Genomic DNA, 14,922 nt, shown 5'->3' with positions numbered 1-14,922 from the left:
ATATGAATATGTCAATGTCAATGACAATTGTGAACATTCCGACGGGTTAATGAAAGTTTTTAGATACAGTGATTTATTATCTTATTTGGACAACCTCTTTCCGAGGCGGGGAAGCAAAAATATAGGTTATATGTATTTATTTATTTAACCTCTTTCCGAGGCGGGAAGCAAAAATATAGGTTATATGTATTTATTTATTTTAGATGGTTGATAGATCAGCTTAATGCTAACATTAATTCTAGGCATTTAATGCTAGGGATGTTCTCTGATATCATGCCTAATACTTGGGATGTTCAGGTGGCAAACAGACATGTTCAGTTGGAAATTCTAGGCATTTAATGCCGGGCATTTAATGCTTGGGATGTTCTCTGATATCATGCCTAATACTTGGGATGTTCAGGTGGCAAACAGACATGTTCAGGTGGAAAACAGACAGGTGGCCTGCATGAATATGCGTGTGGCAAGGGGAGAGGTGGCGAGAGGAGAGAAGGGCCTACATGATGATGTGCGTGGCTAGAGGAGGCCCTCTAGCCAGAGGAGACGAGGGCCTGCATGAAGATTGGGCATGGCGAGCCTTTCTCAGCAACAGTTTCTTTGCAACAACTACCATTACCTTTCTCTGCAATATTTTCTCTACAACAGCTATGCATACAGTTTCTCTGCAACAGCTATGGATACCGAATTCAAATGCAAGGATCATTACCTTTCTCTATGGCTTCTGTAGCATACTACAGTCACACACCAGAGGAGACAAGGGTCTGCATGAAGATGCGTGTGGTGAGCCTTTCTCAGCAACAGTTTCTCTGCAACAGCTACCATTACCTTTTTCTGTTACCATTACTTTTCTCTGCAACAACTATGCATACAGTTTCTCTGCAATAGCTATGGATAACGAATTCAAATTTAAGGATAATTACCTTTCTCTATAAGGTACTAGGTTTGTTTGGTAGGCAGGTTCGTTTGCTTGTACTAGCTTGCACTAGCTCTTGGTAAAAACCAGCCATAAAAGCATGTAAGAAGTCATGATAATCGTTATGCTTCGCAGCGTTCTCTTGTTGGGTTGTACGAAGAACCTTCTTTATATGATGCCACCTGCTTGAGCCTAGAACTAACCTGTTTAGGCAAAGCCCTTTCTGCCCAGAGTAGTCTGCATAAGGCACATCCGCCGATATACGTATAGGAACTTGGGTACATAATATTGAATGTAATCCAGGTCAAGGTGTAAAGCCAAGGCAAAGGCAAGGTTGTTCTTACACAGATGTCCATGTCTTTCATACTCGTAAGCTGCTAGTCCTATCTTTTTTATTTCTCGGCAGCCTCCTTGCTTGCCGGTGTCATACTCGTAAGTTGCTGCTCCTATATTTTTTATTTCTTGGAAACCTCCTTGCTTGCCGGCGTACTGGGAATCGATACTTTCGACGAATCCATACTTTCGACACCTGGGCTGCTCATTCCCTGCGACCAAGCCAAATAGCCAAATTACTTTGATTTTTCGTGACATGATATAGTTTACCTTTACTTTTATTTATATTTTTCAAGTTTATTACTTTTATTTTTATGTTTCAAGTTGATCGATGAATGAATAGGTCATGGGATGAATATGTTTCAACTAGATGCTAGTTTTCCTAAAGCACCCAAATTCAAATTCAAGCAGTTTTATCTGTCCCTACTGGTACTTTCTGCAAGCCCAAAACTTCAACAGATGTTGCAACATCGCCTGAGTTGGCACAATAGGCTTGTGGATGACCTTTTCCAGTTGTGGCTGTAACAAATTGTTCTTCAGAGTGGTTCTTTCTATTAACCTTTTCACATAATCATTAATTTGTTGAATTGGCAACTGTCTTCAATAGTCTTCACTCTTTCGTGTCTTTTTGGCTGTGTATTCTTTTCACCTCTAGTTGTCGCTGTGCATTGAACACACATCTATGGAATCTAAGGACTTTAGATCTCAAGAATGGCTCTGAGCTACATGGTATGGTTGCATCTTCCAGCATTCTTTTTGCAAGATGAGGGCTTAGTTTTGTCACTCTTTCAGGCAAGCGTGCTCATTCCTTTCAAGCGAGAGTGTCACTTCTAGATTAAATCTATATCCAATTAGTGAATATGTCAGAATGTCTTCCTCGCGCATTTACTGCACCACAAGTACCATAGAGGTGGTCTTTCACTTCTACTCACAAGGGCTGCCTTATACAATTCACTAGGGCCACCTTCTACAATTCAAGAATCAACACATGTTAGAATGTCTTCTTCAAATTTCTATGATGAAATGCATATGGTTACTTAAGGTGGCATGTAGATTTTGGACTGTGATTTTTCAAGGCCGCTTTCTATGATCTAGTAGATATGCCAGAATTTCTTTCTCACCCTTTCTGTGATGAAATGGATAAGGTGGCTTGCAGGCTTTATATTTTATTTCGAAGCTAGTTGTGGCTTCGACCTCGACCTGATCGTGTTCATCGTGGCCTTTTATACTGCGATTTTCCCATGCTTTCAGGCCAACCAGATTCATTAGACTATCATAGCTCCTGGAGTGCACGCTACTTGGCCTTTGGCTTTGATCATGACCATTAGGAGTGGCTACATGATGCGCGTGTTATTTTCCTGAATTAAGATCAAAGATCTGTATGTTTACAAAATCTCAGAATCTCATGATTGCAACAAAGCCCTAGAATATTAGTGTATTAGACTTGGAAATGGTAATTTTCTGCTGAAGTATGTTTTTTAGTGAAATTTATATGCTTGTAAATTGGTTCTAAGGATGCACGAGACAGAGAAACAAGTAATGGCTTGTGAACGAAAAGAAAGATCCCCATGTCTACATCTGAGGCAACACAAAAACCATATAATGATTAGTAGCTGAATCTTCTTGTTGAATATCGTGACTAGTGGTATATGCTTATGAGCTGAGATTTGTCAGCTTGTGAAGGATTTCAAGGAGTCAGTTTTGGAACAGAGAAACAGGGGCCTAAAGCTTCTTCAGAGATTTTTTCCAAACTAATGGGCAGGCGGTTGTACCGCAAGCCCTTGAAGTCTGAGAGCAATGGAACGAATGTAATAGCACCACCACCAGTGAAAGCGGTGGATGTGTCTTCCTCTGCGTCCATAGATCAAGCAGTTGCACCTGTGAAAAATGGATTGAAATGTTTGAATGATGATGCCATACAGCCGTCAGTTGGCAGACCAGAGTTGCTAGAGGCCATAAATCATGACCCAGGGAACAAAACTTTTGTCATGGTACTGAGCTCTGTAGCTGCCCCGTTGACATCTCAAATCAAAGAGAATGATGTGATTAATGCTGAATCTGATCATTCTTCCAATGGTAGTCTAAGGCTTAAGCCCCACTGCAAATTTACCATTGTTGAGAGATGTTCCTTAGTTTGAAAGACAGGATCTCTTGATTAAAAAATTGAATCTTTGTTGTCTCCAATATGATTTCTCAAACCCTAAAGAAAATATTGCAGAGAAAGAGATCAAGCGGCAAACCTTACTGGAGCTTGTTGACTATGTTCAGTATGGAGCAGGCACACTCAAAGAAAGATTCAGGGGGAGATTGCCAAAATGTTTGCTTCAAATATTTTTCGTTCCTTGCCTCCAGCTTGCCATGAAAGTATAGGATTAGAAAAATTTGACCGGAAAGAAGAAGATCCCTGTATGGATCGTGCATGGCCACATTTGCAGATAGTGTATGAATTCTTGTTGCAATATATAATTTCTAAAGATACAAATCCCAGATTAGCCAAGAGGTATATAGACTGCTTCTTTGTATCGCGATTGCTCAACCTATTTGATTTTGAAGACCCTAGAGAGAGAGGGTATGCAAAAACTATATTGCATCGCATTTATGGAAAATATATGATGCATCAACCATTTATACGGAAAGCAATTAACAACGTATTCTATCGATTTATTTATGAAACTGAGAGACACAATGGCATTAGTGAGCTGTTGGAAATTCTGGGTACAATAATAAGTGGCTTTGCATTACCTCTAAAAGAGGAACATAAACTCTTTTTAAGCAGAGCTCTTTTGCCTCTGCATAAGCCTAAATGCCTTGCTCTCTATCATCAACAACTATCATACTGTATCACTCATTTTGTGGAAAAGGATTTCACGTCAGTGGATACAGTTATTAGGGGTCTACTAAGGTATTGGTATGTCACAAATATCCAAAAGAAAGTTTTGTTCCTGGGAGAACTGGAGGAAGTTATAGAAATAACGAAATATTATGAATTCCAGTCTTTCATGGTACCTCTGTTTCGGCAGATAGGCCACTGCCTCAATTGCTCACATTTCCAAGTTTGTAATTGAATTTTCAAATTCCATTTTTGAAGCATTCCTATTTTTTATTGTCAGATTTGTAGATTTCCTTTCAGAGGTGGTGTTGGCTTCATTCATTCGGGTTAAAATTGTACAAGATTTTATATTTTAGTTTCTTCACATTCAATTTGAAGGTTTGCTGAGTTCAAATAAAATTGCAACTGTGGGGACACAACAATTTATATTTTATTTACTCGGAGATCTAGGTGGTAGTTTCTTGCCTCCTTAGCATTCTCCCTTTTGAATTTTATAATCTAGGTATTCGTCCTGGTCAACTAATAGTCCAGAGCCACGAGTGTTAGCTTCACATATAATTTTTAGCTCCCTAGAGAATAATTTTGCTATCCCCTGCTTGTTGTTCTGAGTTATTGACACTTAGTCAGGTCCTTCAGTTGTTTGCAAAGTCCTCTTGCAGCAATTTAAGATAATTGTTAGTGAAGTTTAAAGGCATTCACAAACTTTATCAGGTTTGTTTGCTTAATTTTATTGGTTGCTAAGGTAGAAAATTGGCAAGTGGCAGAGTGGGCTCTTTTCTTCCGGAGCAATGATCACATTGCCAACTTGGTAGCTGAAAATCGAAACGTCATCCTTCCTCTCATTTTTGAAGCATTAGAGAAGAATACAGTATGCCACTGACATCAGGCAGTGCATGGCTGTACAATGAATGTAAGAAAGATGTTCATAGATATGAATGAAAACTTGTTTAAGGATTGTCAGCTAAAATTCCAGGAGGATGAAGCAAAGGCAAGAGAAATTGAAGAGAAGCGGGAATTGATCTGGAAGCATCTGGAAGCTATGGCCACATCAAGTGGTCCGAGTGAAGAGTCAATTATAGTTACTGTCATGGTTCATGTCTGCACGCGCCAGTGATTTCAAACTCTCTGCTATGAATGAACTTTTGTGCAACTTTGGCTTCTATCATAAGTAATTATTTGGTCATTTATTAGCCACAACTCTCATTTCTCCTGGCTGTACAGGATTTTTACGCTTATGAAAGGTTTTGTTCTAGCTTTATCTTGGGACTTCGACATCCTCTTAATGCTCTGACTAGCTCCTTACACTTCAAATAAGGTCTTATTAGTTGGCATTTTTTCTGCTTGATCTTTTGTGTCTTCAATCATGGCTTCAGTATTCCTGGATATGGTCTCAATGACAACCACTCTTTTCACCTCGAATAAATAAGATGGGATACCGAATGATCTCAGCTTATGCATTACCTTGTCTGAATAGCATCCCGACTATTGTTTCTCCTTTGCAAGCGAATGTCCCTGTTTGTCTGGTCTTCTTTGGGCGAGCGTGTCCCTGTTTATCTGGTCTTCTTTAGGCGAACGTGAGATTGCCATCAGAAAGGAATTCTACTTCTGCTTTGGATGACCTGCGACTGGTGCTGGCTTTCGAACAACAAGCTCCCAAAGATCGAAGAGTGAGTGGGACTAATTCAAGTAAGTAAGCAAGACCTTACAGCCCATCATATGCATAGATAGATCTCTAAAGATAGAAATCTCTCTCAATCTCTACATCTCTAGATCAATATACAGAACTAAGTAGGTATGCATGGTGAGTCTAGTAAACAGAACAGGTCATGCACGTGGGAGGAATGCACGTGGGAGGAAGGCCTGTAGGCTCTTTCACCTTCTTCTCCCTCTTTGCTCAATTGAACATAATTCTACCCATCATGCCGATGGATTTAACTACTATCATTCTGGCTGCTTTCTCTACTTTTCATTTCAACTACATTCGTTGCTTTGAGGATACTTTACTTTACACAAACATACTTTTATGACCTACATATTGTTCTAAGACCTACATATTGTTCTAACCCAGTGCTATGGCTGATTTTTGTGCAGGTCACTGCTTTGATTCCCATGGAACTAAGTCACATGACACTAAGAATATTACACAAAATACATGAATTTACATATTGTTCTAACCCAGTGCTATGGCTGATTTTTGTGCAGGTCACTGCTTTGATTCCCATGGAACTAAGTCACATGACACTAAGAATATTACACAAAATACATGAATTTAAAACCTGACTGTCTATTGGTCATTGGTCTTAAAGCCCAAATGCTTGTTAGTCTTAGATTGTATTACACAGAATACATGGATTTAAAATTTGATTGTTTGTTGGTCTTAGATTGTATTTGGCTACTCCTTCCTCATACAGATGCATTTTCTTGAAGCTCCCCATGGCAGGGACTTGCTGCGATGCAGCCCTTCTTGTTTGATCGGGAACTTAATTATATGCGGTCATATCATTGGAAAAAAATTGTAATGATAATTTTTTTTTATGTATAATATATTTTGGTTTAGGCGGTTACAATGTATGGGATCTCATTATTATGGGATATAACGGATTCACCTCTGAGCAAAGATTTAACTAATAAAATCTACAAAAATGCAAATACTTTATTTTTTTAAATTTAATTTTTTTTTTAAAATCCATCTTCTTACTAATAAAATCTACAAAAATGCAAATATTTTATTTTTTTAAATTAAATTTTTTTTTTTTAAACCCATCTTCTTACTAATAAAATCTACAAAAATGCAAATACTTTATTTTTTTAAAACCCATCTTCTTAATTTTTTTTTTTTTTTTTTTTCAAAAGGTGGAAAAACCTATCAAACTCAGTTAGTCAAACCAACAGTGAGGACAGCCATCTCTGGCTGCTATCCGCGAATGTCAATTGACACATCACTGTTATCAAGGAAAACCACGCCACCTGAAATAACCCGCTGGTGGTCCGTAAGGGAGCAGGCTTTCACTCCTGCCAGATGCCTCTGGGTCTTGGGCCGTTAACCTGTTTCCTTACGTCCGAGGAAGACGAGCTCTTAGCCAAGCAGAAGCAGTTTTAGGGCATACTCCAGGCCCAACCCATCTTCTTAATTACTAAAATAATTTATGAAATAATTTTATTTTTTTTATTTTTTTTGTTTTACAAAATAATATTATTTTGATAATGAATTTATATTTATCATAACCATTTAAAGTTAGTGAAAATAAATATTTAACACATTTTAAAATTATGAAGAAAATTCAACAAATTATTTTTCATTTGTAATATATTTTGTTTAATTGGCCCATAGGCGTGTCTATATCGATCCTGCCTAGATGTACCGACGTGGACTTAAGAGGAAATATTTTTAATTTGTGGAATACCGCGTTTCTTCTTATTGCGTCCAGGTTCATTGTTCATTACATTCGGATTCATTTGTATAATAACCACTTGATTAATGTAAAATTAATTTCCAAATTTTAATATAATTTTAAGAATTTTAATAAGATTATTCATCTGAAACAATTATCAATGTTTTGAGGTGGAGCCTCCTTGCCATGTAACCATTGTCATTTGAGATTTTACTTATTCAATGGATAATTACTTGTTTCGTTAAACAAGTTGATGAAACATAAGAAAATATGTACGTTTATCATTATTTTTTTGGAAAATGTTAGATGTTCAACAATTTGACAGGGATTGGTTCAATATGAAAATCAATCATGGTCCAACGTCACATTATGACAAGGATTGTCTTAATATGAAAATCAACCATGGTCAACCATGTTTATTTTAGTTTTTATAATATTTATCTTAGGATTTATATACATTGGGTTTATAATATTATTATTAATTCTTTGGGTTTATTATTCCGTTGGGTTTATAATATCGATCTCTAGGGTTTCTTATTCCTTTAGGTTTATAATATTGATCATGGTCAACCATGTTTTATAAATTCAATCATGGTCACCCATCGTCAACCATAGTTTATAAAATCAATCATGATCAACCATGGTTAATCATGGTCATCCATGCTCCTACATCACATTTTGACAAATATTGTCTCAATATGAAAAACAATCATTGTTTCCACCATGGTCCAATGTTGCATAATGACAAATATTGTTTAAATATGATAATCATGGTCAACCATGATCAACCATTGTCAATCATGGTCAACCTTCGTAAACCATGTTTAACCATGTTTTATAAAATAAAACATTGTCATCCATGGTTAATCATGGTCAACCATGGTCTAACGTCGCTTTGTGACAAAGATTGTCTTAATATGAAAATCAACCATGATTAAGCATGGTCAACCATGGTCCAACACCGCATTAGGAAAATGATTGTCTCAATATGAAAATAAACCATGGTCAACCATGTTTATTTTAATTTTTATAATATTTATCTTAGGGTTTATATACCTTGGGTTTATAATATTAGTCCCTTGGGTTTAATATTATTCCCTCGGGTTCATTATCACATGGGGTTTTTGTATTAATCCCTTGGGTTTATTATTTCCTTAGTTTTATAATATCAACCCCTTTGGTTTCTTATTCCCTTTGGTTTATAACATTAATCCCTTGAGTTTATGATTTCCTTGGGTTTATAATATTAATCATGGTCTACCATGGTTAATCATAGCCAAGAATGGTCAACCATGGTCGAATGTTGCATTGTGACAATGATTGTCTCAAAATTGAAACTTAACCATGGTCAACCATGATCCAACTTTGCATTGTGACAAGGATTGTCTCAGTATGGAAATCAACCATGGTCAAGCATGTTTATTTTAGGGTTTATAATATTTATCTCAGGGTTTATATACCTCGGGCTTATAATTTTTATCCCTTGGGTTTATAGTATCAATGCCTTGGGTTTATTAATATAAGGATTAATATTCCTAGGGTTTACTATTATAATCCCTTGGGTTTTTAGTATTAATACTTAAGGTTTATTACTCCCATGGGTTTATAATATTGATCCATAGGGTTTATTATTCCCTTGGGTTTATAATATCGATGATGGTCAACCATGTCTTATAAATTGAATCATGGTCAACCATCCCTAACCATATTTTATAAAATTAACCATAGTAAACCACAGTTAATCATAGGCAACCATGCTCCAACATCATATTGTGACAAAGATTGTCTCAATATGAAGATCAATCATTGTTACAACACTGGTCCAATGTCGCATTATGACACATATTGTTTCAATATGATAATCATGTTCAATCATGATAAACCATGGTCAACCATGATTAACCATGATCAAACATGGTCAAGCTTTGTAAACAATGTTCAACCATGTTTTATAAAATTAAACATTGTCATCCATGGTCAATCATGGTCAACCATGGTCGAACATCACATTATGACAAATATTGTTTTGATATGAAATTCAATCATGGGTGAGCATGGTCAGCCATGGTCCAACATTGCATTATGACAAGGATTGTCTCAATATGAAAATCAACCATGGTCAACAAGGGTCAACCACATTTATTTTAGTGTTTATAATATTTATCTTAGGGTTTATATACCTTTGGTTTATAAGATTAGTCCCTTGGGTTTAATATTATTCACTTGGGTTTATTATTTCCTTGGGTTTATAATATCAATCATGGTCAACCATGGTCAATCATAGAAAACCATGGTTGAATGTCACATTGTGACAATGATTGTCTCAATATGAAAATCAACCATGGTCAACCATTGTCCAATGTTGCATTGTGACAAAGATTGTCTCAATATGAAAATTAATCCTAGTCAAGCATGGGCAAACATGGTCCAACACTGCATTGTGACAAGGATTGTCTCAATATTGAAATAAACCATGGTCAAGAATGTATATTTAAAGGTTTATAATATTTTTCTTAGGGTATAAATACCTTGGGTCTATAATTTTTAACCCTTGGGTTTATTATTCCCTTGCATTTATAATACTAATCCATTGCGTTTATTAATCTAACAGTTCATATTCCTAGGGTTTAATACTATTCCATTAGTTTTATAATCCCTTAGATTTTTAGTATTTTTTTAGGGTTTATTATTCCCTTGGTTTTATAATATCTATCATGGTCAATTATGTTTCATAACATCAATCATGGTTAACCATGGCCCAACATCACATTGTGACAAATATTGTCTCAATATGAGAATTAACCATGGTCCAGTGTCACATTGTGACAAAGATTATGACATTTTGAAAATAAATCATGGTCAAGCATGGTCAACTATGGTCTAATGTCACATTGAGACAAGGATTGTTTCAATGTGAAAATCAACTATGGTTAACCATGTTTTATAAATTTTATTGTGGTCAACCATCGTCAGCCATATTTTATAAAATCAATCATGGTCAACCATAGTTAATCATGGTCATCCATGCTCCTACATTGCATTATGACAAAGTTTGTCTCGATATGAAAAACAATCATTGTTTCAACCATGGTCTGACATCGCATTATGACAAAGATTTTTTCAATATGATAATGATTATCAACCACAATCAACCATGTCAATCATGGTCAACCTTGGTAAACCATGTTTTATACAATCAAAAATTGTCATCCATGATTAATCATGGTCAATAATGGTTGAACGTCACATTGTGACAAAGATTGTCTTGATACAATAATCTACCATGATTTAGCATGGTCAACCATAGTCCAACATCGCATTGTGATAAGGATTGTCTCAATATGGACATCAACCATGATAAACCATGTTTATTTTAGTTTTTATAATACTTATATTACGTTTTATATACCTTAGATTTATAATACTAGTCCCTTGGGTTTTATATATTTCCCTTGGGATTTTAGTATTAATCCTTTGGGTTTATTATTTCCTTAGGTTTATGATATCAATCCCTTAGGTTTATTATTCAATTCGGTTTATAATATCAGTCCCTTGAGTTTATTATTCCCTTGGGTGTATAATATCAATCATGGTCTACGATGGTTAATCATAGGAAACCATGCATTGTGACAATGATTGTCTCAAATTGAAAATCAACCATGGTCAACCATGGTCCAAGATCGCATTGTGACAAGATTGTCTTGATGTAGAAATCAATCATGGTTAAGCATGGTTAAGCATGGTCCAATTTTGCATTGTGACAAGGATTGTCTCACTGTGGAAATCAAACATGGTCAACCATGTATATTTTAGGGTTTATAATATTTATATTAGGTTTTATATACGTTGGGTTTCTAATTTTTATCCCTTGGGTTTATAACATCAATCCATTGGTTTTATTAATCTAAGGGTTCATATTCCTGGGGTTTAATATTATTCCCTTAAGTTTATAATCCCCTAGGTTTTTAGTATTAATCCCTAGGGTTTATTATTCCCTTAGGTTTATAGTATCGATCATGGTTAACCATGTTTTATAAATTGAATCATGGTCAACCATCATCAACTATATTTTATAAAATTAACCATGGTCAACTATGGTTAATCATGGTTAGCCATGCTCCAACATCGCATTGTGACAAAAATTGTCTCAATATGAAAATCAATCATTGTTTCACCCATGGTCCAATGTTGTATTATGACACAGAATATTTCAATATAATGATCATGGTAAAACATGATCAACCATGGTAAACCTTGTTCAAACATGTTTTATAAAATCAAACATTGTCATCCATGGTCAATCATGGTTAACCATGGTCAGATATCACATTGTGACATATATTGTCTTGATATGAAAATCAACCATGGTTAAGCATGGTCAACCATGGTCCAATGATGTATTGTGAAAAGGATTATCTCAATATGAAAATCAACCATGGTCAACCATGGTCCAATGATGTATTGTGAAAAGGATTATCTCAATATGAAAATCAACCATGGTCAACCATGTTTATTTTGGTGTTTATAATATTTATCTTAGGGTTTATATACCTTAGGTTTATAATATTAGTCCTTTGGGTTTAATATTATTCACTTGGATTTATTATTCCCTTGGGTTTATAATATCAATCTCTTAGATTTATTATTCCCTTGCGTTTATAATATTAATCATGGTCAACCATAGTCAATCATAGAAAACCATTGTTGAAAGTTGCATTGTGACAATTATTGTCTCAATATGAATATCAACCATGCGAAACCATTGTTTAACGTTGCATTGTGAGAAAGATTATCTCAATATGAAAATCAATCATAGTCAAGCATGGTCAACTATGGTCCAATGTTGCATTGTGATGAGGATTATTTCAATATGGAAATCAACTATTGTCAACCATGTTTATTTAAGGGTTTATAATATTTGTCTTAGGGTTTATATACCTTGGGTTTTTAATTTTTATCCCTTGCATTTATAATATCAATCCCTTGGGTTTATTAATCTAACGGTTCATATCCCTAGGGTGTCATATTATTACCTTAGCTTTATAATCCCTTAGGTTTTTAGTGTTAATCCCTAGCGTTTATTATTCCCATGGGTTTATAATATAGATCATGGTCAACCATGTTTTATAACATCAATCATGGTCAACCATGGTCCAACGTCACATTGTGACAAATATTGTCTCAATAGCAGAATCAACCATGGTCAAACATGGTCCAATGTCCCATTGTGACAAAGATTTTGTCGATTTAAAAGTAAATCATGGTCAATCATGGTCAACTATGGTCTAATGTCACATTGTGACAAGGATTATCTCAATATGAAAATCAACCATGGTAAACCATGTGTATTTTATTGTTTATAATATTTATCTTAGGGTTTATATACCTTGGATTTGTAATATTAGTCCCTTGGGTTTAATATTATTCAACCATGGTCAACCATGGTGCAACGTCACATTGTGAGAATATGAAAATCATTCATTATCTTAACCATAGTCCAACGTCGCATTAGGACAAAGATTGTTTCAATATGATAATCATTGTCAACCATGTACAAAATGGTCAATCATGGTCAACCTTTGTCAACCATGTTTTATAAAATTAATCATGGTCAACCATAGTGACAAAGATTGTCTCAATATGAAAATCAATCATTGTCTCAACCATGGTCCAACGTCGCATTATGACAAAGATTTTCCCAATGTGATAATCATCGTCAACCATGTTGATACATGGTTAATCATGGTCAACCTTGGTCAACCATGTTTTACAAGATCAAATATGGTCATCCATGGTCAATCATGATCAACCATGGTCGAACGTCGCTTTGTCACAAAGATTATGTTAATGTAAAAATCAACCATGGTTAAGCATGGTCAACCATAGTTTATAGATTACCCATGGCTAATAATTAATTATTATTAAATAGTAGTTTAATTATTAATAATTAATAATAATAGTATGGATTAATAATTAATAATGAATTAATAATACAGATTAATATAAATATTAAATAATAATTAATATAATAATTATAATGATAATAATAATAGTTTTATTGTAGTAGTTTTGTTTAATATTACTTCTATTATTATATATTTATCAATGGTGGATTTAAATGAAGCCTCCGACATATCCTTTGGGTTTATTATCCTTGGGTTAATATTGTTGCCTTGGGTTTATAATGCCTTGGAGTTGTAGTATTAAACCGAAGGAATTGATATTACAAACCCATGGTATTAATAGTAAAAACCCAAGGGATTATAAGCCTCGGGGTTTTTAGTATTATTCCCCTGGGTTTATAATTCTTTGGGTTTTTAGTATTAATCCCTTGGGTTTATTATCCCTTGTAGTTTTAGTATTAAACCAAGAGATTGATATTATAAACACAAGTGATTAATAGTAAAAACCCAAGTTATTATAAACCCCAGTGTTTTTGGTATTAATCCCTTGTTATCTCTATTGTTATAAATGTATCATTGCTAGATAGAAATGAAGTTTTTGGCTATATCTACCACATTAATAATTTTAATGTAGTTTTGCTAGTGCATCAATGTATGTTAATATACATTACTATACATCAATGTAAATTAGTGTGCATAACGGTAATGTACATACACAAAAGTACATTAATGCACAATAATGTACATTTGAATACATTAATATACTAATTTACATTTAAATACATTAATATACTAATATGCACAATAATGTACATTTCATATATATAAATGGACAATATTGTATATGGAAGTTCATATAAATGTATATAAATATTAATGTGTATTGGCGTCTATTTATAATTGTGGTTGATAAACGCCGATATTGTGGTTGATATATGCCTATCGGTGTTTATCAACCACATTTATTAATGTGGTTGTGCTAATACATGATCCAACAGATAATATAGAAGGTATGTAAATAATTTTTTAGTTTCTTTGATTTGTTTTTGTTTTAATTTCTTAAAAAATAATTAATGAAATTAAAAAATAATTAATGAAATGTGGTTGAACTTATAATTTATTAAAAAAATATTTATCAAATAAGTGCAAGTCCTTTATTGTGATAATTTGCCTTTTTTTCCAAATTAATTTTCTTAACTTGAGTAAAGTCTCGGATAAAAACCCTTATTAAATTCTTAGATAGACACACTTATTAGAATTTATGATAAACATTTTTAGGTATCTATGTATTATTTTTTATTTACTTTGACATAGTAAAGAATTATTTCATTTAAATTATTGGCTGGTTTAATTTGGCCTCATCAATCATGTTTCCTCATTATTCAAGGCACCCAATACACATCTGATAGCACGATAGAGAGCTCATCCGATGATAATAACTTCCTTGTTATTCAAGATGTCCAGTAAAGATCTAACGACACGGTAGGGGAGCTCATTAGTTTGTCAATAACTTACCCTTGGTTTTTTATTTGATAAGGGTATGAATGTTTTCGG

General features: G+C 34.3%; 1 pseudogene; it reads left to right on the top strand.

Moving 5' to 3' along the window:
- The first annotated feature begins 2,997 nt into the window (after positions 1-2,997).
- On the top strand, positions 2,998-5,187 carry LOC149140709 (serine/threonine protein phosphatase 2A 57 kDa regulatory subunit B' beta isoform pseudogene; annotated as a pseudogene).
- The last annotated feature ends 9,735 nt before the right edge of the window (positions 5,188-14,922 follow it).

Source organism: Pinus tabuliformis, chromosome X (assembly GCF_031772625.1).
Source record: "Pinus tabuliformis cultivar Carrire ecotype Pingquan chromosome X, CPIR1, whole genome shotgun sequence".
Taxonomy (NCBI): Eukaryota; Viridiplantae; Streptophyta; class Pinopsida; order Pinales; family Pinaceae; genus Pinus; species Pinus tabuliformis.
This window is presented reverse-complemented; position numbering and strand designations above follow the sequence as displayed.